The following is a 23,003-nucleotide window of genomic DNA, read 5'->3' as shown; positions in this document are numbered from 1 at the left end:
CTAGTTTTACCAATTTCCTTTCCCTGGAAAAGATTTGTTTCTATATTAATACCTTTCAAGTATTTAAACATCTGGATCATATGTTCCCTGTCCTCTACAGTTAAGTACTGTATTCAGGTCTTCCAGTCTCTTCATGTACGTCTTTTGGCGCAAGCCTCATACCATTTTCATTGCTTTTCTCTGGACTACTTCAAGTCTTTTTACATCCTTAGCCAGATACAGCCTCCAAAAGTAGCAACAGAGGTGATTGTTTTAGAAGTGCTAGTCAGCATTTAGACATTTAGGGGCAAATTCTGTAAAGGACGGCTAACGTTAGGCATCCGCAGCAACTTAGGCGTGCAAATAAATTGGATAATAAGCCCAATTAACGACTTTAACAAGCAATAATTGAAGTCAGATGTCCAAAGGCTGTGTGCGATTCACAAAATAGGCATTCACAATTCGAAAAAAGCTGCGCCTAATGGGCGTGACTTTGATATGGACGTCCGTTTACAGAATCGCACGCTGCTCCGCATCCTAATGCATCTACATTCTCACCTAAAATGTAGGCGTTGCAAAACCAGGTCTACTTTTGGGCATTGGTTGGGAGCAAGTTAGATGGATGCGCCAGAGGCATCCCCCATATAGGTGAACGGGGCTTCTATTTTGGGGGGGTACAGAGGACTCCAGTTTGATATTAAGGTCAAAAGACGTTTAATAATGCATTACTTAAACAAAGCACATGAAAAAATATATATTGCATGCTAAACCTGAGGTTGTGGGTTCAAACCCTTCACTGCTCCTTGTGACCCTGGGCAGTCACTTAATCCCCTTGAGCCCACCAGGACAGAAGGGAAATGTGATAAAGGAGCTGAATATAAAATTGGACTGCCTTCTGCATACAATTTTAACGTAAAAAACAGCCGTTCTAATGATATCATAACACTAAAATGCGATAACGTTATAGACGTTGTGAAGATGTCTATGTGATGCCTAAAGCATGCCTACCTATATAGATGCGCTTACATTCGCCGAGCGCAATTCTTTATTGTACGTCTATGCTTAATAGAATCGCCTACACCTAACTTTTAGATGTCCTTTATAGAATTTGCCCCTTACAGTGCATAAATGTCTAAGGGGGAACGTCTCAGTTCCGGTTTCTCTGTCCTTTCTAAAATGCTGTTGTTAGTATAATTTTTATATTTTAAAGGCTAAAATCCGTATGGGGGAACTAACCCCCATGACTCACTCGTTTCAAGCCCCAGCCGAAATGAGCACGTTTGGAAAGTTTATACATGGCTTGGGTGAGGTGCAAACGCCACTTTGCCTCAACATGTAAGAGAGGAAAATGATCGGAGTCGGAGTTTCCTTTTTAAAGATGCTTTTAATTTTTAGATTTTATATTAGTTTCCTTCCAGGTTTCTACTTTTCCCTCCCTAATGTTCTTTCCATCTATGCTTCTCCTCCTCTGTACTTTAAAGCATTGAATTGTAGTTCTGTCCCTTCTTACCTTATGTATTGATTAGTCTGTAAGTCTGTTGGTCTAAGCCATCATTTTAAAATTTTAAATGGTATGTCTAAATATATGTTTATATTTTTTATTAATGTTGTATCTCGCTTAGTAAATCTAAATAAGCGATTCATCAAATTAAAATAAACTTGAAACTTGAACTATAGCTGTGTTCCCATCGTATATATGGTGGGGTGGTCCAGGGCAGACTTGGGAAGAACCAAAGTTATGTGAGCAGTGACTATATTCAGAGTCTGAGGCCCACAACGAACTGGGCAGATAGAACCACACAAAAGACCATCTGATCCTTGCCCACACTGAACATCGGCCACATCTGCATAACTTCTGGCTCTGTGGCTAGTGACAAGGCATGGCTTGACGTTGAATGTCAGTTGTCAGTGGCTTAGAAACTGTTGACGACCACAGACTGCATTTCAGACCCTCGGTTTTTGGGTTGGAATCTGAAGCACATACACACAATTCTGATCCATCACTAACACTTCCAAACAATAGCAGGATTCACATTCCCTCCCCCCACCCTCCAATTTGCAATCTAAGCACTGCCATAAGGAAACCGAAAGGCTTTAGGAATTTGTTTCTTCAACACACTTCAAAAGAAGAAAGAAGTCTACTGCAGAGCTTAGGCCAGGGTTTGCTCTGGTCCAGTTTGGCAATTTCTGACTGCTTCCTGTTCGGGAATAAAGCCAGGGGTAGATCAGCTCTTATCAAGATCTCCTCCTTGTAATCATCCATATCAAGGATAACAATTGCTCCCCACTTCCCAGCCAGTTTTTCAGTAGAACTGGTTTATACTCATCTATCTGTAAATTGTAAATAGCAGCCTTCTCTTTCTGGGGAAAATTGCAATACAATTTGTTTTGGGGGATCTTTTCATATGGGGTGTTGTGCTGATTACTGCATCACAGTAATTCATTACAGCTAATTTTATTCTTCAGCTTAAAGTAATTAGTTACGGTAATTAAATTACCCATCCAGGAAAGTTCTTAATTACTGATAGCAGTTACTGCTTTTAGAATAACTAATGACTTTTTCTTTACTTTTAAACATGACACGGAGCAGCGCTTGTCCTCAGATGCTTCCCTGGGGTGGTGTTTGGTTGTGTGTGGATGGCTGGTTTGGATGTGGTGGGGTGTGCTATTTATAATGGTGGTTTCTGTGGGAGGAAGGGTGGGGTTGGGGGCCGTCTTTGTTCGATGCTTGCTGAGCGGCATAAGAACACAGCTAGCTCAGTAGTCCTTAGGGTCTGGGTTTTATTCTTTGGGGAGGCAGGGTTGGTGGGGTTTGGGAGTGGCTTGGGTACGGGTTGAGTCCATACAAGAGGAAGAAGCTGGGTGGGGGCTGGGGAGTAATTGCAAATCACTTATTATTGTGCTTTTGGTCTGTTGTGTTTGTTTGCTGGTTGTACAACAATAAAAAATGATTTACACTAAACTTGACACGGAGCAAATAGAAATGTAAAGACAAAAATTGTACTGGGAAGCCCAAGAAGTAAAATTATCAATGCATTTTCCCTCTGTACCGAACATAATTTGCAATATACATTTCCCACTGCTAAGATATTTCTGTTAATAAATTCAAAATGAACGTATTGCCTATCATATAAGATTCTTCTATGGTTTTCTGCTCTTTCCAGTTGCTGCTGTCCATTTCTCATTTCTCCTCTGCTCCTGTCTTTTTCCATGTGCTAACTGCACCAGTGCATCCCAGCTGGGTGATGGCCGGCTCAACCTCTCCCTGGGTCTGTGTGTACCATCCACAATCCAAGCTGGGCCAGCAAAGAGGCCTAAGACAGGAAGGAATGCTTATTCCTTATAATACTAGCCAAAAGCTCAAAGTAGTCCCCTCCCTGAAAGTTATCGGAACTCGACGACATGATATGTTTTCGGTGAGGGCCCCGCAACTTTGGAACACTTTGCCTCAATATAGGATCTTAGCCGTTTTAAAAATAATTTAAAAAGTTTTCTTTTTAAAGATGCTTTTAATCTTTAAATTATACTTAAATCTTAAGTAGTTCCCTCCAGGTTTCTACTACTCCCTCCTTAATGTTTTTTCCATCTATGGTTCTTTTCTTTCAACTTTAAAGTATTGAATTGTAACTTTACCCCTCCATTCCTTGTGTATCGATTAGTCTGTAAGTCTGTCGATCCAACCCATCATTTTTAAATTTTAAATAGTATGTCTAAATGTATGTTTATCTTTCTTTTATTGTAATTCGCTTAGTAAATTTGAATAAGCGATTCATCAAATTAAAATAAAGCTTGAAACTTGAAAGTTGTTTGTTAGCGGGTCATAGGCTCACCAGCGAATTATGTCTTTTAATATGCCATTTGAATATATATTTAATGTAAATGATAAATCTGATAAGTGTTAAATGCAGAAATGAATTGGGATCATACAGCACTCATGTGTCTAGAGAAGTGATCTCCAGGGTCAACTAAATCTTAGCAGCTGGAGCAGCCTGGCAAACGCTGATTTATGAACCCTGACACATTAAAATACATTTCAGTTTCATACAAGATGGAAAATGTCCTATGTTTCTTCACAGAGAAGGAAAACAGCTGACATCGACACTATATAGAAAGAGGGAAATATGAAGGCTTAGCTAGTCTGCCTAACTGCCATCCACTACCTCCTCCTCTCCCTGAGAGATCCAAAATATTGGTCCCAAACTTTCTTAAATTCAGATACATGGGAGGCCGTTTCACGCATTCATCACCCTTTCTCGGAGGTGACTTCTGAATCAGTTCCCTTTCGTCTTCATCCTATGCCCTCTCATTCCAGAGCTTCCTTGCAATGAGAGACTCATGCACATTTACGCCTTCTAAACGTCTCTATCAAATCTCCCTTTCCTCCAAAGTATATCAATTGAGATCTTTAAGTCGGTCCCCATACACCATTTTAGTAGCCTTCCTCTTTTTCCTATGCACCTTAGCATCCTTCCAGCGATCACCATCACATTTTCAACCTTAAGATCATCATATACAATTCAAGTTTTCAAGTTTTATTTAAAATTTGATAAATCGCTTAATCAAACTTCTAAGCGATGAACATAAATAAAATTTACAAAATTCAGAGGGTATTTCAGACATGCAATGGACCTACAGGACTTACTGTGCCAAAGGGGAAGGAGGGTCAGAAATACAATATTTAATAGGAAAGAAAACAAATAGGGAAAAACAACAGGTTGGGTAAATATAAATCACATACAAGTCCCACTCTTCTGTCGTGTACATAAGTTCTTCACCCCATAAACCGTACCGTTCCTTTGGGTTTTTGCAGCCAAAATGCATAATCTTGCATTTCTTAGCATTAAATTTTAGCTGCTAAATTTCAGACCATTCTTCCAGGCATCCACCACCCTCTCCATAAAGAAGAATTTCCTAACATTACTCTTGAATCTACCACCCCTCAACCTCAAATTATGCCCTCTGATTTTACCATTTTCTTTTCTCTGGAATAGATTTTTGTTCTACGTTAATACCTTTCAAGTATTTGAACACCTGAATTATATCTCCTTGTCCCTCCTGTCCTCAAGAGCAGTGTTCTTCAACTGCTGGTCCACAGACCGATGCCGGACTGCAAAAATCTCCTGCCGGTCCGCAAACGACCAGCGTCCCCCACAAGCATCGAGGAAAAAAGGCGGCTCATTGTAAAAACCTCATGGACCACCCGGGCAAAAACACCAGTGCAGCTGTCTGCCAACACCTCCAGGCAGCGCCGGGGCCACCAATGGGGAGCTTGCACGAACCCAGCGCTGTGGCTGATGGGCAACTCTGGGTCAAAGGCCACTGAAGAGCTGGAGGCATGCAAAGTGGGCGCCACATAGTGAGTCCACTGACCGCGCTGCCCGAAGGCAGCTGCTGTGAATGCACAGAGAGCCACCGCTGCCCCGGCCTGCGCTCTCCTCTCAGTCCTCCCTGGGCCATCCACGCAAGGTCCCCCCACTCCCAGACCCGGCCAAAAGGAATGAAGGTCCCGCTCCTGCAACACGTGGCATGGAACCAGAGCAGCAAGACAGAGAATGCGAGACACGACCTCCCGAACCCTCAGTTAGGCTGAGGAGGAGAAGCGGGTCTCTGCCACTCAAACGCACCTCTCAGGAAGGTGGGGCCCTGACTGTGTGGGCTGGAGACCAGAGACTCCCCGGACCGGTGAACAGACCGGTCCAGTGGCAGCACTGATCGGCAGCATGCAAACAGCACAGGACTATGCACCTAGCACTTGGGGTGGGAAGGACAGGTGCCCTACCAATCTCTGCTCTTCCATCTCTCAAAAAAAATCCTTGGTTCTTCCTGAGGTCCTCCATGCCCTCAATGAGCCTCAGGACCACTACTCCAACAATGAAAGACCAATGCAAAAAGGTCCAAAAAAAGTGGAAAACCTGCATCCCTCTTCCAATCCCAAAATGATCAACTTCGGACCAAAACAACATTAAGGGCTCCTTTTACAAAGCTGTGCTAGGGCCTTAACACATGGAATAGCACGCTCTAAATTGCCCCGTGTGCTAGCCGCTACCGCCTCCTTTTGAGCAGGCGGTAGATTTTCGGTTAGCACGGCTTTGTAAAAGGAGCCCTAAATCCTCTTGTGACCAATCAGCACCCAGATTCCACTCAAAATCTGCTGAACTCCATGCCACCGCCTGGAAAACTGCTTAAAAATCCCATTTGAAGCCTCCTAATAGGAAAGTCATCCCCCCCCTACCCTGGTCTCCCTTGGCAGTCCAGTAGTGGCACCCGAGTCCACAGCAGCACTCCTCAACTGCCGGTCCATAGGTGCTCTAGAGCAGTGATTCCCAACCCTGTCCTGGAGGAACACCAGGCCAATCGGGTTTTCAGGCTAGCCCTAATGAATATGCATGAGAGAGATTTGCATATGATGGAAGTGATAGGCATGCAAATTTGCTTCATGCATATTCATTAGGGCTAGCCTGAAAACCCAACTGGCCTGGTGTTCCTCCAGGACAGGGTTGGGAACCACTGCTCTAGAGTTCTTCAACCTTTTGACACCTATGAACCGGCGGAAATAAAAAGAATTATTTTGTGGACCGGCAAACTACTATGACTGAAATAAACCACCCCCCTATCTCCGCCCTATCCCTGCAAGTTCGGTTTCCACAAACCATCTGATCTTATCCACACAAGTCTCAAATAGTTCTGATTTTATATTGAACGCATTTTATTAAAGTCTAAAAAGAAACAATGCTGCTGTTCTCCCCTTGATTCTGCTCTTCTGAATATCTTCTATGTGAATTTGCCTCCGTGTTGCCCATTGTATGCCATGCCACCGTGCCCAGTACCCAAAACATGTACATAGGGATTTCTACTCCTGCTCTTCATCCTTTGAATCTGCTTTATGTGAAGTTCTAACCTTGTTGCTAAACCTTCTACTGTGTATGTAAACTTGTAACCTGTTCTGGGCTCTTCTGGGAGGACGGGCTAGAAATTCGACTAAATAAAATAAACAAATAAATACAAATAATACAGAGCAAGGAGCAACAAAACCTCTGTCTCCCCTCCCTTTCACAAATATCCCCTCCACTAGAATGCTAGGTATCATCAAGAAAGGTATTACAACCAGAATGAAGGAAGTTATCTTGCCGATGTATCGGGCGATGGTGCGCCCGCATCTGGAGTACTGCGTCCCATATTGGTCGCCGTACCTTAAGAAGGATATGGCGATACTCGAGAGGGTTCAGAAAAGAGCGACACGATTGATAAGAGGTATTGAAAACCTTTCATATGCTGAAAACTTGGAGAAACTGGGGCTCTTTTCCCTAGAGAAGCAGAGGCTTAGAGGGGACATGATAGAGACTTACAAGATCATGAAGGGCATAGAGAAAGTGGAGAGGGACAGATTCTTCAAACCTTCGAAGACTACAAGAACGAGAGGGCATTCGGATAAATTAAAAGGGGGCAGACTCAGAACCAATGCTAGGAAGTTCTTCTTCACCAAGAGGGTGGTGGACACCTGGAATGCGCTTCCAGAGGGTGTGGTAGGACAGAGTACGGTATTGGGTTTCAAGAAAGGATTAGATGCTTTCCTGAAGGAAAAGGGGATTGAAGGGTATAGATAGAGGATTAATATACAGGTCCTGGACCTGATGGGCTGCTGCGTGAGTGGCCTGCTGGGCATGATGGACCTCTGGTCTGACCCAGCAGAGGCACTGCTTATGTTCTTATGTTCTTACTACAGAATGCTACATAGAAAAATCAGTCACACTTGGTAGGAGTAGTGTTAGGGGAGAGCAACTAGGGCAACTGCCCCCTGGTCAGAGAGAGAGCCCTAAGCCAGCTGGAAGCTAAAGAAGCACAGCCAGGGCTTTGCGGTCCCCAGTTATGTCTAATACCAGCTCTAGCAGGATACATATTTCAATTCTGAATATTCTAATCACTTAATAAAAATAAAATTATTTTTTTCTACTTTTTATCATCTCTGGTTTCTGCTTTCATCGTCTTTTCACTCTCTTCCTTCTAGCGTCTGCCCTGTCTCTTCAATCCTGCATCTGCCCCTTCCATCCACTGTCTGCCCTCTCCCCCTTCCATATAGTATCTGGTCTCTTCATTTTTTTTTTTTTTTTTTGTTATTTTTTATTTATAATTATACAGTCTTATTTTACAAGAATTAATTCTTGTTACATTGAATACAGGGAAGAAAATTTTAACACAATAATACTTTTACAACAATCATCATAATGATAAACCCCTTCTTAGACCACAATAAACAGGGGGTGACCAAAACTAAAATTAGAGAGAAATTTAGAGGAATAATACAAAGAAGAAAGGCATAATGTATCTAGCGCCCATTACTATTATTATCCCTTAATCTTTAATCCTTAATGATCTGCTTAACATCTAGAAATTCCTTCAGATGGTTAGGAGAGAAAAAAACATATTTAACACCTAAGTACCTAACCAGGCATTTGCAGGGATACACCAATAAAAATGTTGCTCCAATATTTATAGTCTGTTGTCGCATTGCAAGAAATTATTTCCTCCGTTCTTGTGTAGTCTTAGCTACGTCAGGATATATCCATATTTTCCGTCCCCCAAATAATTTTTGGGAATTTTTGAAAAACAATTTCATAATCATATTCACATCCTGTTCAAAAACAAATGATACTAGTAATGTTGCTCTGTCCATTTCAGATGTTATCGTTTGTTCCAATAAAGCCGTCACATTTGCAAAATCTATCACATTTGTCTCTCCTTCTCTTACTTTCCCAATCTCATTTCCATTTACCTTTCCATTTCCGTCAGGCATCTTTTTATTTGGTAGATAATAAATTTTGTTAATTGGAGGAATACAGTTAGAAGAAATTTCCAAATTCTCAATGAAGTATCTTTTCAGCAAATCAATAGGTAACATTCCTGAAGTTTGAGGAAAATTTAGAAAGCGGAGGTTCAAACGCCTATTAAAATTTTCAAATTGTTCTAGTTTCTTATAAATGGTGGAGCTATCTTTAATTGAAGCCAATTTGAATTGTTGCAATTGTTGTATATCCACCTGCATTTGCTTGGCTTGGCCTGTATACTCTAACTTCATAGATTCAACTGACCCAGTCAATAATTCCAATTTTTTATTTAATTTTGTTACCTCTTCAGTTGATTTTTCAATTTTCCCTTCCATCCTCTGAAGCAATTGCCAGATGCCATTCATGGAAACCTCCGTCTGGGAGAGAGAAAGATCCCCTCTCTCTGCTGCTGTTTCCATCTGCCGTTCCGCCGACCACGCTGTGCCCTCGCCGGGAGACCCCACGCTTTCACTTCCGGAAGCGTGTGTCTCTCGCCACAGCGTTTCGGCTGTTGCCGGACACGGAGGTGTCATAGGGGCCGAAGGAGACAACGATATTTCAGTGCCCGAAAGGGCCAGTGACTCCCTCCTGTCACCGCCCAACGCCGAGCTCTCCACTCCAGCTTGGTCTCTTCATTTTTATCTCTCCTACACCAGATCTAGCATCTTTGTCCCTCTCTCCTTATTTCTCTGCTGACCCCTTTTTCAGCATCAATCTCTCTCTACTTTCTCATTCCTCTGTCTCTCCCCTTTCCCTCATCTGATCACTTCATTCCACCCTGACCCTTTACCCTCCTCTAATCTCCCTGCCAGCTGTTTCCATCCTTTTTTCCTCCTCCCCTGCCAAGCAATACCCCTTCTCCCTTCCCTCCTCCCCCTATCCAACTGTAACTCTCTTCCCTTCCCTTTCCCTCCTCCCCTCCCAGCAGCATATCTCCTTTTCCCTCCCTCTCTCCAGGTCCAGTAGCAGCTCTCCCTTTATCCAACAGCTTCCCAGCCTCCAATAGTGGCTTTATCCCCTTCCCTCCGCTCCCCTCCCAGCAGCTCTCAGTACTTGCCTGCATTAGTGCAGCGATTCACTTAGGCAGCCTTGGGGCTTTTGCTGAGTCGTGGACCTCTGATTAAGCATCTTCCTCTTTCCTCAGAGACTGCATGACACATCAAAGGACCCAAGGCTGCCTAAGTGAATCGCTGCACTGATGCTAATGGCACTGTTGCAGGCAAGTACTGAGAGCTGGGAAGCAAAACGTTGGAGCTCCCCTGATCTCCCTGGCCCTGTACGGACCAGCAGGAAATTTCTACGAACCAGCACCGGTTTGCGGACTGGTGGTTGAAGAACTTTTCTCTGAAGTATACATTTTCAAGGATTCCAGTCTCTCTTCATATGTCTTTGGTAGAAACCCAACATATTTGTCGCCCTCCTCTGGACCGCTTCAAGTCTTCTTATATCCTTCGCCAGATACGGTCTTCAAAATTGAACACAATACTTCAAGTGGGGCCTCACCAATAACCTGTACAGGGGCCATAGTAACATAGTAACATAGTAGATGACGGCAGATAAAAACCCGAATGGTCCATCCAGTCTGCCCAACCTGATTCAATTTAAATTTTTTTTTTTAAATTTTTTTTTCTTCTTAGCTATTTCTGGGCAAGAATCCAAAGCTTTACCCGGTACTGTGCTTGGGTTCCAACTGCCAAAATCTCTGTTAAGACTTACTCCAGCCCATCTACACCCTCATAGAAACATAGAAACATAGAAAGATGACGGCAGATAAGGGCTACAGCCCATCAAGTCTGCCCACACCATCGACCCTCCCTTTTAAGTCTAATGTCCCATTTAAGTAGATTTGTAAGAATGCCCTTCTACTACCCCGCTCTTTCAAGTCTATACCCTAGTGATCCTATCCTTTGGCTGACCCTCGTAGGGATCCTACATAGGTATCCCATTTATTCTTGAAGTCTGGGACGCTGTGTGCCTCTATCACCTGCATTGGAAGCTTGTTCCAATGCTCAATCACTCTCTCCGTGAAGAAGTACTTCCTGGCATCTCCACGAAACTTCCCTCCCCTGAGTTTGAGCGGATGACCTCTTGTGGTCGAGGGTCCCTTCAGGAGAAAGATATCATCTTCCACCTCAACCCGTCCCGTGATGTACTTAAATGTCTCAATCATGTCGCCCCTCTCCCTACGCTCCTCGAGAGAGTAGAGCTGTAACTTGCTCAGTCTTTCCTCGTACGGGAGACCCTTTAGCCCCGAGACCATCCTGGTGGCCATCCGCTGAACCGATTCAACTCTGAGCACATCTTTACAGTAGTGTGGCCTCCAAAATTGCACACAGTATTCCAGATGAGGTCTCACCATGGCTCTGTACAATGGCATCATGACTTCAGGCTTCCTGCTGACGAAGCTTCTCCTGATACAACCTATCATCTGCCGTGCTTTAGATGAAGCCTTCTCCACTTGAGTGGCAGCTTTCATATCAGCACTGATGATTACTCCTAAGTCTCGTTCTGCCGTAGTTCTGGTTAAAGTTTCTCCATTCAGGGTGTAAGTTCTGCAAGGATTTCTGTTTCCGAGATGCATGACCTTACATTTCTTGGCGTTGAAGCCCAGCTGCCAGATCAAGGACCAGCTTTCTAAAGTACGCAGGTCTTGCTCCATAGCATCCTTTAGATTATAGTCGTTTACTATATTGCATAGTTTGGCATCATCAGCGAATAAGGTTACCTTGCCTTGAAGCCCTTGAGTCAGATCCCTAATGAATATGTTGAAGAGGAGAGGGCCCAGGACTGAACCCTGTGGCACTCCGCTAGTCACTTCCGACATTTTAGAGAGGGTACCATTAACCACCACCCTCTGAAGTCTGCCACAAAGCCAATCTTTGACCCATGTAGTTAGAGTCTCTCCCAACCCCATTGATTTCATCTTGTTCAGCAGCCTGCGGTGTGGGACGCTGTCAAACGCTTTGCTGAAGTCCAGGTACACGACGTTCAAGGACTCGCCTGAGTCCAGTCTTTTTGTTACCCAGTCAAAGAAGCTGATAAGATTGGACTGGCATGACCTACCCTTGGTGAATCCATGTTGACTGGGATCCTGGAGATTTTCCTCGTTTAGGATCGTATCCAATCTATACTTAACCAGTGTCTCCATGAGTTTACACACTATTGAGGTGAGGCTTACCGGTCTATAGTTCGCAGCCTCAGCCTTGCAACCCTTTTTATGTAGAGGAACGACGTTGGCAGTTTTCCAGTCCAACGGTACTTTCCCCGTACTTAGTGAAAGATTGAAGAGCACTGCCAATGGTTCTGCCAGAACATCTCTCAATTCTCTGAGCACTCTTGGTGTAGATTGTCCGGTCCCATGGCTTTGCTCACCTTGAGTCTTGCCAGTTCGTTGTAGACGTCCCCAGGTGTGAACTCAAAATTCTGAAACGGGTCATCCACGTCTTGTTTCTCTTTCAACTGTGGTCCATGTCCTGGTGCCTCGCAGGTGAAGACTGAGCAGAAATATTCATTTAGTAGTTCTGCTTTCTTGGAGTCCGCCACTGCGTAGTTTCCGTCCGGTTGTCTAAGGCGTACTATACCGTCTGTGTTCCTTTTCCTATCACTGATATACCTAAAGAAGGATTTGTCCCCCTTTTTAATGTTTTTTGCCAGAGTTTCTTCCACTCGAAGTTTGGCCTCCCTAACTGCCGTTTTGACTGCTGCAGATCTGGTCTTATATTCTACTTTAGTTTCTTTTTTTTGCGTACGTTTGTAGGAAAGAAATGCTTTTTTCTTTTCTTTAATGAGGTGCGAGATCTCTCCAGTGAACCATTGGGGTTTGTTGTTTCTTTGCCGTTTATCTACTGATTTTATGTAGCGATTAGTTGCTTCGTGTATGGATTATTTCAGGTATGACCACATAGTTTCCACATTGCCGGTCTCTGCTTGGTCCTGCAGCGTCTGATGAACGAAATCTCCCATGCGTGTGAAGTCGGTGCCCCGGAAATTGAGTACCTTTGTTTTTGTAATTGATTTAGGGGATCCTTTCCCAAGGTTGAACCATATCATGTTATGGTCGCTGGAGGCTAATGTATCTCCCACTGAAACCTCTGAGACGCTTTCCCCGTTGGTGAGTACCAGGTCTAGGATCGCCTGGTCCCTAGTGGGCTCCGTTACCATCTGTCTGAGATGTACTCCTTTTATGGAGGTCAAAAGCTTCCTGCTGCTGCTGGTTGTTGCTGAAAATGTGTTCCAATCTGCATCAGGCATGTTGAAGTCCCCTAGCAGTACAGTGTCGCCCCGTAGAGTTATGTTCTCTATGTCTTCAATTAATTCTGCGTCCATGTTTTCGGTTGTCTTGGAGGTCTGTATACCACACCAAGATACAGGCACTTTTTGCCACCTCTTGCCAGGTTCACCCAGAGGGACTCCCCGGTGTACTTGACATCAGTGATCCTGGTGGTTTTGATGTCCTCTTTAATGTATAGTGCTACCCCTCCTCCTAACCTGCCCTCTCTGTCCTGACGAAGGAGATTGTACCCCGGTATGGCCATATCCCACCCATGTGCGTCTGTGAACCAAGTCTCGGATATTGCCACCACGTCCAGGTTGGCATCTCCTATTTCAGTTTCCAGTTCTAGAATTTTATTACCTAAACTGTGTGCATTAACATACATGGCCCTCCACTCTTTGTGTTTGCTAAGTCCCTGTAAGGCTATTCCTGTCTGAGTCTGTGTGGCTCCTAGAGAACTGTTTGCAAAGTGGGTCCTTACTTTAGAAACAGAGTGTCGACCCGTCCCATCATGATAGTTCCTTTCCCTCCCAGTATATGAGTAGGTCCCCTCCCCCAACTTACCTAATTTAAAGCCCTGCGAAGCAGGCGGGCTAGTCGGTGTCCGAAGATGTTCTTACCTCTGCTGGTCAAATGGAGTCCGTCTGGTCCCTGTAGTCCCTGTAGCGCCTCTCCATGATCCAGGAATCCGAAGTTCATATCTCGACACCATCCTTGTAGCCATTCGTTCGTTCTCAAGATACATTCTTCCCTGGCTCTTCCCCTGCCTCTAACTGGGAGGATTGATGAGAAGACTACCTGCGCACTCGTCTGCTTCAGCCTCTCTCCCAAGGCTCCGAAGTCTCTGGTGATGGTCTCCGGGGTGTTTCTGGCAGTGTCATTCGTACCTATATGGATAAGAAGTATAGGAAAATGGTCATGAGGTGTTAGTAGTTTACCCAGGCTGGTGGTGACATCCCATATTTTGGCTCCAGGCAGACAGCAAACCTCCCGTGAGTGTGCATCTGGTCTGCAGATTGGTCCCTCGGTGCCCCTCAGCATGGAGTCCCCAATGACTATAACTCTGCGCTTCTTCCGTTGTGGGGGGGTAAGTCGGTCAGCAGATGGAGTTGCGTGTTGGGCCTGCTCCTGTTCTTCGAGTTCTCCAAGCCACTGAAGCCCTCCCCTGCCCATCCTTCACCAAACGGCCATACACCGACACAGACCGTGCAAGTCTGCCCAGTAACTGGCCTTGTTCAATCTTTAATATTATTTTCTGATTCTAAATCTTCTGTGTTCATCCCACGCTTCTTTGAACTCAGTCACAATTTTACTCTCCACCACCTCTCTCGGGAGCGCATTCCAGGCATCCACTACCCTCTCCGTAAAGTAGAATTTCCTAACATTGCCCCTGAATCTACCACCCCTCAACCTCAAATGATGTCCTCTGGTTTTACCATTTTCCTTTCTCTGGAAAAGATTTTGTTCTACGTTAATACCCTTTAAGTATTTGAACGTCTGAATCATATCTCCCCTGTCTCTCCTTTCCTCTAGGGTATACATATTCAGGGCTTCCAGTCTCTCCTCATACGTCTTCTGGCGTAAGCCTCCTATCATTTTCGTCGCCCTCCTCTGGACCGCCTCAAGTCTTCTTACGTCTTTCGCCAGATACGGTCTCCAAAACTGAACACAATACTCCAAGTGGGACCTCACCAATGACCTGTACAGGGGCATCAACACCTTCTTCCTTCTACTGACTACGCCTCTCTTTATACAGCCCAGCATCCTTCTGGCAGCAGCCACTGCCTTGTCACACTGTTTTTTCGCCTTTAGATCTTCGGACACTATCACCCCAAGGTCCCTCTCCCCGTCCGTGCATATCAGCTTCTCTCCTCCCAGCATATACGGTTCCTTCCTATTATTAATCCCCAAATGCATTACTCTGCATTTCTTTGCATTGAATTTTAGTTGCCAGGCATTAGACCATTCCTCTAACTTTTGCAGATCCTTTTTCATATTTTCCACTCCCTCTTCGGTGTCTACTCTGTTACAAATCTTGGTATCATCTGCAAAAAGGCACACTTTTCCTTCTAACCCTTCAGCAATGTCACTCACATACATATTGAACAGGATTGGCCCCAGCACCGAACCCTGAGGGACTCCACTAGTCACCTTTCCTTCCTTCGAGCGACTTCCATTAACCACCACCCTCTGGCGTCTGTCCGACAGCCAGTTTCTGACCCAGTTCACCACTTTGCGTCCTAACTTCAGCCCTTCAAGTTTGTTCAACAGCCTTCTATGAGGAACTGTATCAAAGGCTTTGCTGAAATCCAAGTAAATTACATCTAGCATATGTCCTCGATCCAGCTCTCTGGTCACCCAATCAAAAAATTCAATCAGGTTCGTTTGGCACGATTTACCTTTTGTAAAGCCATGTTGCCTCGGATCCTGTAACCCATTAGATTCAAGGAAGTACACTATCCTTTCTTTCAGCAAAACTTCCATTATTTTTCCAACAACTGAAGTGAGGCTCACCGGCCTGTAGTTTCCAGCTTCATCCCTGTGACCACTTTTATGAATAGGGACCACATCCGCTCTCCTCCAATCCCCAGAAATCACTCCCGTCTCCAGAGATTTGTTGAACAAGTCTTTAATGGGACTCGCCAGAACCTCTCTGAGCTCCCTTAGTATCCTGGGATGGATCTCGTCTGGTCCCATCGTTTTGTCCACCTTCAGTTTTTCAAGTTGCTCATAAACACCCTCCTCCGTGAACGGCGCAGAATCTACTCCATTTTCTCGTGTAACTTTGCTAGACAATCTCGGTCCTTCTCCAGGATTTTCTTCTGTGAAAACAGAACAGAAGTATTTGTTTAGCCCATTCGCTTTCTCCTCATCACTTTCCACATATTGGTTCCCAGCATCTTTTAGCCTAGCAATTCCATTTTTCATCTTCCTCCTTTCACTAATATATCTGAAAAAATTTTTGTCTCCCTTTTTTACATTTTTAGCCATTTGTTCTTCCGCCTGTGCTTTCGCCAGACGTATCTCTCTCTTGGCTTCTTTCAGTTTCACCCTGTAGTCCTTTCTGCTCTCCTCTTCTTGGGTTTTTTTATATTTCATGAACGCCAACTCTTTCGCCTTTATTTTCTCAGCCACTAGGTTGGAGAACCATATCGGCTTCCTTTTTCTCTTGTTTTTATTGATTTTCTTCACATAAAGGTCCGTAGCCATTTTTATCGCTCCTTTCAGCTTAGACCACTGTCTTTCCACTTCTCTTATGTCCTCCCATCCTAACAGCTCTTTCTTCAGGTACTTTCCCATTGCATTGCACCTTCTTTCTTCTACTGGTCACACTTGTCTCTATACAGCCTAGCATCCTTCTGGCTACATCCATTGCCTTCAGATCCTCAGACACTATCACCTCGAGGTCCCTCTCCCCATCTGTGCATATCAGCCTCTCACATCCCAGCACATATAGCTTCTTCGGATTTCTAATCCCCAAATAAATCACTCTTCACTTCTTTTCATTGAATTTATAGCTATGAGCAACACACCCTCCTTAGTGTCTACTCTGTTACAAATCTTAGTATCATCCTCAAAAATGCAAACCTTTCCTTCTAACCCTTCAGCAATGTCACTCACTAGCATATTGAACAGGATCGGCCCTGGCACCAATCCTTGAGGGACTCCACTACTCACCTTTCCTTTCTCCCAGCGAATTCCATTAACCACCACCCTCTGGTGTTTCTAATCCAGTTTATCACTTTGGGTCCTAACTTCAGCCCGTCAATAATAATAGTTTAATTTATATCCCGTCATACCTATTCAGTTCAAGATGGTAAACAGTAAAGTAGAAATACAGAATGGATACCGCAGGTATCGTGGCAAATGTAGATTACAGAGTTGGATTAGAGGGGGGGTGTGGGTTGGAGGGGGTGCATGTTGGGAATGTAGGTGAGGAGGAAGGATCAGATAAACTTGTTGAATAAGTGGGATTTCAGAGATTTTCTGTAAGATTGGTATGACGGGGCATTCAAGAGGAGGGTGCTTGATGTGTTGTTCTAGATGCCTGCCTGGAAGGATAGTGTCCTATCAAGGAATTTTTTGTATCGGCATCCCTTGGGGGTGGGGAATGAGAATAGTAGAGTATTGTTTAAGAGCCTCCTAAGAGGAACTGTGTCAAAGGCTTTGCTGAAATCTAAGTAAATAGCATCTAGCATATGTCCTCGATCCAGTTCTCTGGTCACCCAATCAAAAAATTCAATCAGATTCGTTTGGCACAATTTACCTTTAGTAAACCCATGTTGCCTCAGATCCTGTAACCCATTAGATTCTAGGAAGTTCACTATCCTTTCTTTCAATAACACTTCCATTATTTTTCCAGCAACCGAAGTGAGGCTTACCGCTTGTAGTTTCCCGCTTCATCTCTGCAGCCACTTTTGTGAATAGGAACCACATCTGCTCTCCTCTAATCCCCAGGAACCACTCCTCGGGTCTTGAATTTTGTGAACTGGTGAGAATTCTAGATTAGTGGTATAAAATATTTCCTAACTAGAGTGGGGATTCATCCTGGGATATTCCCCACACAGCTAACTGAACATGTAGGATGACACAAAAGACAGACACATTTCACCTGATTAGCTCTCCGGGTATAGTACCCGTATAATTTACAGGTCCCACTAGAGACTCAGAAATCTAGTACTAGTACCAATGCAGGTCCCAGCACTGAATATTAGGCTGCAAACTAGTGAATAAAAAGTAGTCGAAAATGAACGTGAAGAGATTCAGGTTGGCAGACATGGAGAGCAACAGGTGCAAAAGAATCTTTATGTTCATATATGGATATTATTATTATGCTGTTAAAAAAATACTACATTTTATTTTCAACATTACCTTGGGCAACTCTCTCCATAAAGGCAGTTAATAAATCTCCAGAAATAAATACATACTTTCCACTAGTCTATTCTACCTATTAATAAGGCTTATTTTTCACCAACTGTTAAAGGGAAAAAAGGTTCCTCTGAAAATGCTTTAATGATCTTGACGTATTACAAGATCTAACAGGGATTTTTTAAGATTCCCTATCTGAAGTTACAGAGCATAGTGCTTTGATAGTGAACTTTGTATTTGAACAAGATCTTACATCAGTGATGAGAATTTTCTTTCAGAAGGGAGTAATCCCTTTTTGTGGACAGAGAATATGGATATATCTAGATGTAATGAAATCTACTCAAAAGACACGAAGCAAATTTCTTACAATGTGAGACAAAACGAAAGGTTTGGGTGCTACTTTCCTGCTAGCCTATCCCTGTAAATGTGTAGTTAAATATTTGAATATAAGAACATAAGAATAGCCTTACTGGGTCAAACCAAAGGTCTATCAAGTCCAGTAGCTTGTTCTCATGGTGGCCAATCCAGGTCCCTAGTACCTGGCCAAAACCCATGGAGTAGCAATATTCTATACTAACGATCCAGGGCAAGTAGTGGCTTCTCCCCTGTCTTTCTCAGTAACAGACTTTGGACTTTTCTTCCAGGTAATTGTCCAAACCTTTCTTAAAACCAGCTACGCTATCTGCTCTTACCACAACCTCTGGCAACAGGTTACAGAGCTTAACAATTCTCTGAGTGAAAAAATATTTTCTCCTATTGGTTTTAAAAATATTTCCCTGTAATTTCATTGAGTGTCCCCTAGTCTTTGCAATTTTTGACGGAGTGAAAAATCAATCCACTTGTACCCGTTCTACTCCACTCAGGATTTTGTAGACATTAATCCTATCTCCCCTCAGCTGTCTCTTTTCCTTGAATATGTGTTCTTCCTCCCTGAATATCTAAGATCTTTTTTGGACCTTAAGAAGCTGACCAGTGGTTCCTGATGTGAGAAAAAATTAGAGAAGCTGAGGGCTAGACCGTTTAAGCCTTTTCCTGAAATTTAATATTTCAAAAATTCTCCCTTAAGTTCCAGTTCCTCTCTCCTATAGGGATAGTGGTCTAAGGAAGAGATTTATTCCAAGATTTTTATTCTTTGCTTAATAATTTTCTCTTTCTTTAATGTTTTCATGTTGGAATTAACTTTGTATTAATAATAATAATAATAATAATAATAATAACTTTATTCTTGTATACCGCAATTACCATGGAAGTTCAATGCGGTTAACAATAGAAGAGACTGTACATTTACAGCGAAGTTACATATTACAGCGTTATTAAATTTACAGCGATGTTACATATATGGCAGTGAAAAGGCATGAACTAAAGAAGAGACTGAACATTTACAGCGATGTTACATATTATAACGGTGTTACATTTACAGTGAAGTTGAATATATGGCCATGAAAAGGCATATACTATGGAGGCCTGAAGGGCCATTAGATCAAAACAGAGATTGGGTAAGAGTGGCCATAAGTGGCTTGATAAGGAGGGCGAAGTCAGAGGGAATGGGGGCATATCGAGGTCGGGAGGGTGCAGGGAAGGAGGGAAGGCAGAGTTAGCGGAATTTGTCGAAGAGGTAGGTTTTTAGTGACTTCCTGAACAGGTGATAGGGCGGAGAGTTGGAGATGAGGTCGGTTAGGCAATTGTTCCATTTGCCCGCTTGGAATGCTAGGGTTCTATCAATGAATCTCTTGTAGAGGCAGCCTTTTAGGGAGGGAAAGGTGAATAAGTGGGCGTTTCGTGTGCGAGAGGGGCCTGCTATTTTAAGGTGCTCAGACAGGTAAATTGGGGAAGAGCCAGTTAGAGTTTTGAAACATAGGCAGGCGAACTTAAAGATGATCCTTGCCTCTACTGGAAGCCAGTGGAGTTTGGTGTAGTAGGGGCTAACATGGTCGTATTTTTTGAGATCGTAAATGAGGCGGACGGCCGCATTTTGGACTATTCTTAGACGTTTGATGGTATTTTTATAGGTTCCAAGGTAAATAATGTTACAGTAGTCTAATATGCTTAATACCAAAGATTGAACGAGTAGTCGGAAGGCTTGGTGATCGAAGTAGCGTTTGATGGTGCGCAGTTTCCAGAGGGTACAGAAACATTTTTTCACCTGGGCACTGGAGGTCAGGGTGCGGTCCAGGATGACTCCAAGGATTTTTATGGTGGGTAGGATAGGGTAATCTGGCCCATTCAATTTGAGGGAAGTGTTTGTTAATTTATGGTTGGGACTCGCTAGGAAAATTTTGGTTTTTTCAGAGTTCAGTTTTAATTTGAGTTTTGAGGTCCATAGTTCTAACTTGGTGAGGATAGAGGAGATGAGTTGTTCCATTTCTAGAGTGAGTGAGGTAATGGGAACAATGATGGTGATGTCGTCTGCATATATGAACGATTTTAGGTTTGAGTCAGCTAGGGTTCATGCCAGAGGGGCCAAGTAAATATTGAATAGGGAGGGGGATAGGGGAGAGCCTTGTGGGACTCCACAAGGGTTATGCCAGTGGTGGGAGAAGGCTCCATTACTGTGGACCTGGTAGGTACGGTCAGTTAGGAAGTCTGTGAACCAATCTATTACCTGTCCGGAGATGCCGATGGAGTCAAGGCACCGGAGCATAATGTCGTGGTCAACCAGGTCGAAGGCACTGCTCAGATCGAATTGAGTTTCAAGTTTAAGTTTCAAGTTTATTTACATTTGATATATCGCTTATAAAAATATCTAAGCGATGTACAATTAAAAACCAGCAGATTGTGGCATTACATGTAATTTCACTTAAGTTAGACAATTGACAAAACAATGTGGACAAACATGATTGGGTAGGAAGGAAGGGGAAAGTTACAATTGCATTATTTGTTAGAATTTACATAGAATGGGTAATACAATAGGTATGATTAGAATGAAGCAAGAGAAAAGAAAATTAAAGACATGTAAGAATATAAAATAAATCATTTCATAAATCAAATGCATCTTGAAATAGGTAGGTTTTTAACAATTTTTTAAAAGAAATAAGATCTTTTTCATTTTTAATAAAATTTGGTAGGGAGTTCCACAAGGATGGAGCAACCACTGAAAACATATCTTTTTTTTAAATTTAATATTTATTGAAATTTTCAATATATTCAAGCATATTATAACTTGTACAGAAAGGAAATTTAGCAAGAAATTAATACAAATGAAAACATATATCAAAGAACATATAAGCATAAATTTCTACTCAAGTCCTCAATAAGATCCAAGAAGGAAAATAGGCGATAGAAAGAAATTATTATAAAACAAAATAATAGCTAGTCGAATGAGATTGAGGCACCCTTTCTTAAACTAAGCACTTTCTTTCTCCAAAGATGCAGTTGTGAGAAAAGTTGTCAGTTGAGATGGCTCAAAGAAAACATATTTATGAGAATGGTAATTAACAACACATTTACATGGGTGTCGCAAGTAAAAAGTCGCCCCCAGAGATAAAACACCAGGTTTCCTTAACAGAAATTATTTTCTCCTTCTCTGCGTCTCCTTGGCCAAATCTGGGAACATCTGAATTTTACAACCTAAAAACTCTTTTTGCTTATTTTTAAAGAAAAGTCTCAGCAACCAGTTTTTATCTGGTGCGAGAGCTACTGTCAATAATAAGGTTGCAGGGGTCACTAATTCTCTATCAGACATTTCCAATATATTGGATATACAGTATTCATTAAATCAGGTCCCGACTTCTGTTGTAATTGCTGTTGTTGTTGGTCTTGAGGCTTACTTGGAAGATAATAAACCTGCGTAAATGGTGGTAATGATTCATCAGAGAGTTCCAATATTTCCGTCATATAACGTTTCAACATTTCCCTTGGGGCTATCACAGAGACCCTAGGGAAATTTATCAATCTGAGATTATTGTTACGAGAAAAGTTTTCCATTGCTTCCATTTTCCTTCTTAAATTGGTATTATCTTTAATTAATACCTCAGTAATTTGTTGTGATACTTTAAGTTCTTGATGAATATTTTGTATTGAAATTTTTGAGTCCTCAAGTCCAGTCTTTAAATTTTTAATCTCAGTTCCATGATTTTCTAATTTCTTTTCTACTTCTTGTAATTGTGGATTAATAGATTTTGCCAAATTGGCTACCAGGTCCCACAGAGAGTCTAATGTAACCTCTCGGGGCTTCAAAATTTGCAATGGTTGTAATTTTAAGTTAATTAGCTCACCCTCTGGCAACATGTCTCCTCCTGCAATCTGTTGGATTTTCTGTTGGATTTTCTTATCCCCCACTGCTTCTTCCACAGTCTCCTCGTTAAGACTCCTCTGCTCCAGCAGGGAGTCCCGTGGCACAGTCCCCGTGTTCTCTTCCTTAGCCTCCAAGAGGAAGTGAACTCCAACCTCAGGAAGTTCCTCCTCTCGCGGGGAACTGGTCGACTGAGGGCGTGGGGGTGGTGCTCTCACTTCGGGGCTCAATGATGTTTCCAGCCCCATGGTGAACGCCACTGACGCGCCTCCGCCGTGTGTCTCCTGCGGGGAACTCCCCGAAGCTATCGGCGTGCCCTGCATTCTCCTCATCAAGTCCTCGATGTTCCCGAAGACGGCTGTTCTGGAGCGCTGCGAGGCTCCAGCAGCGCTACGTCCCCTCCTCTTCGGCATCGTGAAACAGGTAAAGGTTTGAGTGGACAAATTATGTCAAGGAATAGACGGGAGCGTGAGACTCATGCGACTGCTCATGCGGCCATCTTGGATCTGAATCTTCACTGAAAACATATCTTTGCGTCTAGTGCCGATTATTCTTAATGAAGGAACTGAAAGCTGATTAGATAAAGATGATCTTAAGGATCGAGGAGGATTATATGGAACTAACATTTTAGAAATGAATAGGGGTTCATTTGAGATTAATGTTTTGAAAACTAGAAATAATGTTTTAAAAGTGATTCGGTGAGAAATTGGAAGCCAGTGAGATTTGATGAGTAGTGGGGTAACGTGGTCGTATTTTTTAGCTTTGTGAATTAATTTGATTGCGGTATTTTGTATAATTTGGAGTCTTCTCCTTTCTTTCTGAGATATGT

The sequence above is a fragment of the Geotrypetes seraphini genome, chromosome 3, assembly GCF_902459505.1.
Source record: "Geotrypetes seraphini chromosome 3, aGeoSer1.1, whole genome shotgun sequence".
NCBI classification, from domain to species: Eukaryota; Metazoa; Chordata; class Amphibia; order Gymnophiona; family Dermophiidae; genus Geotrypetes; species Geotrypetes seraphini.
The sequence above is the reverse complement of the archived record's forward strand: the minus strand, read 5'-3'. Positions refer to the sequence as shown.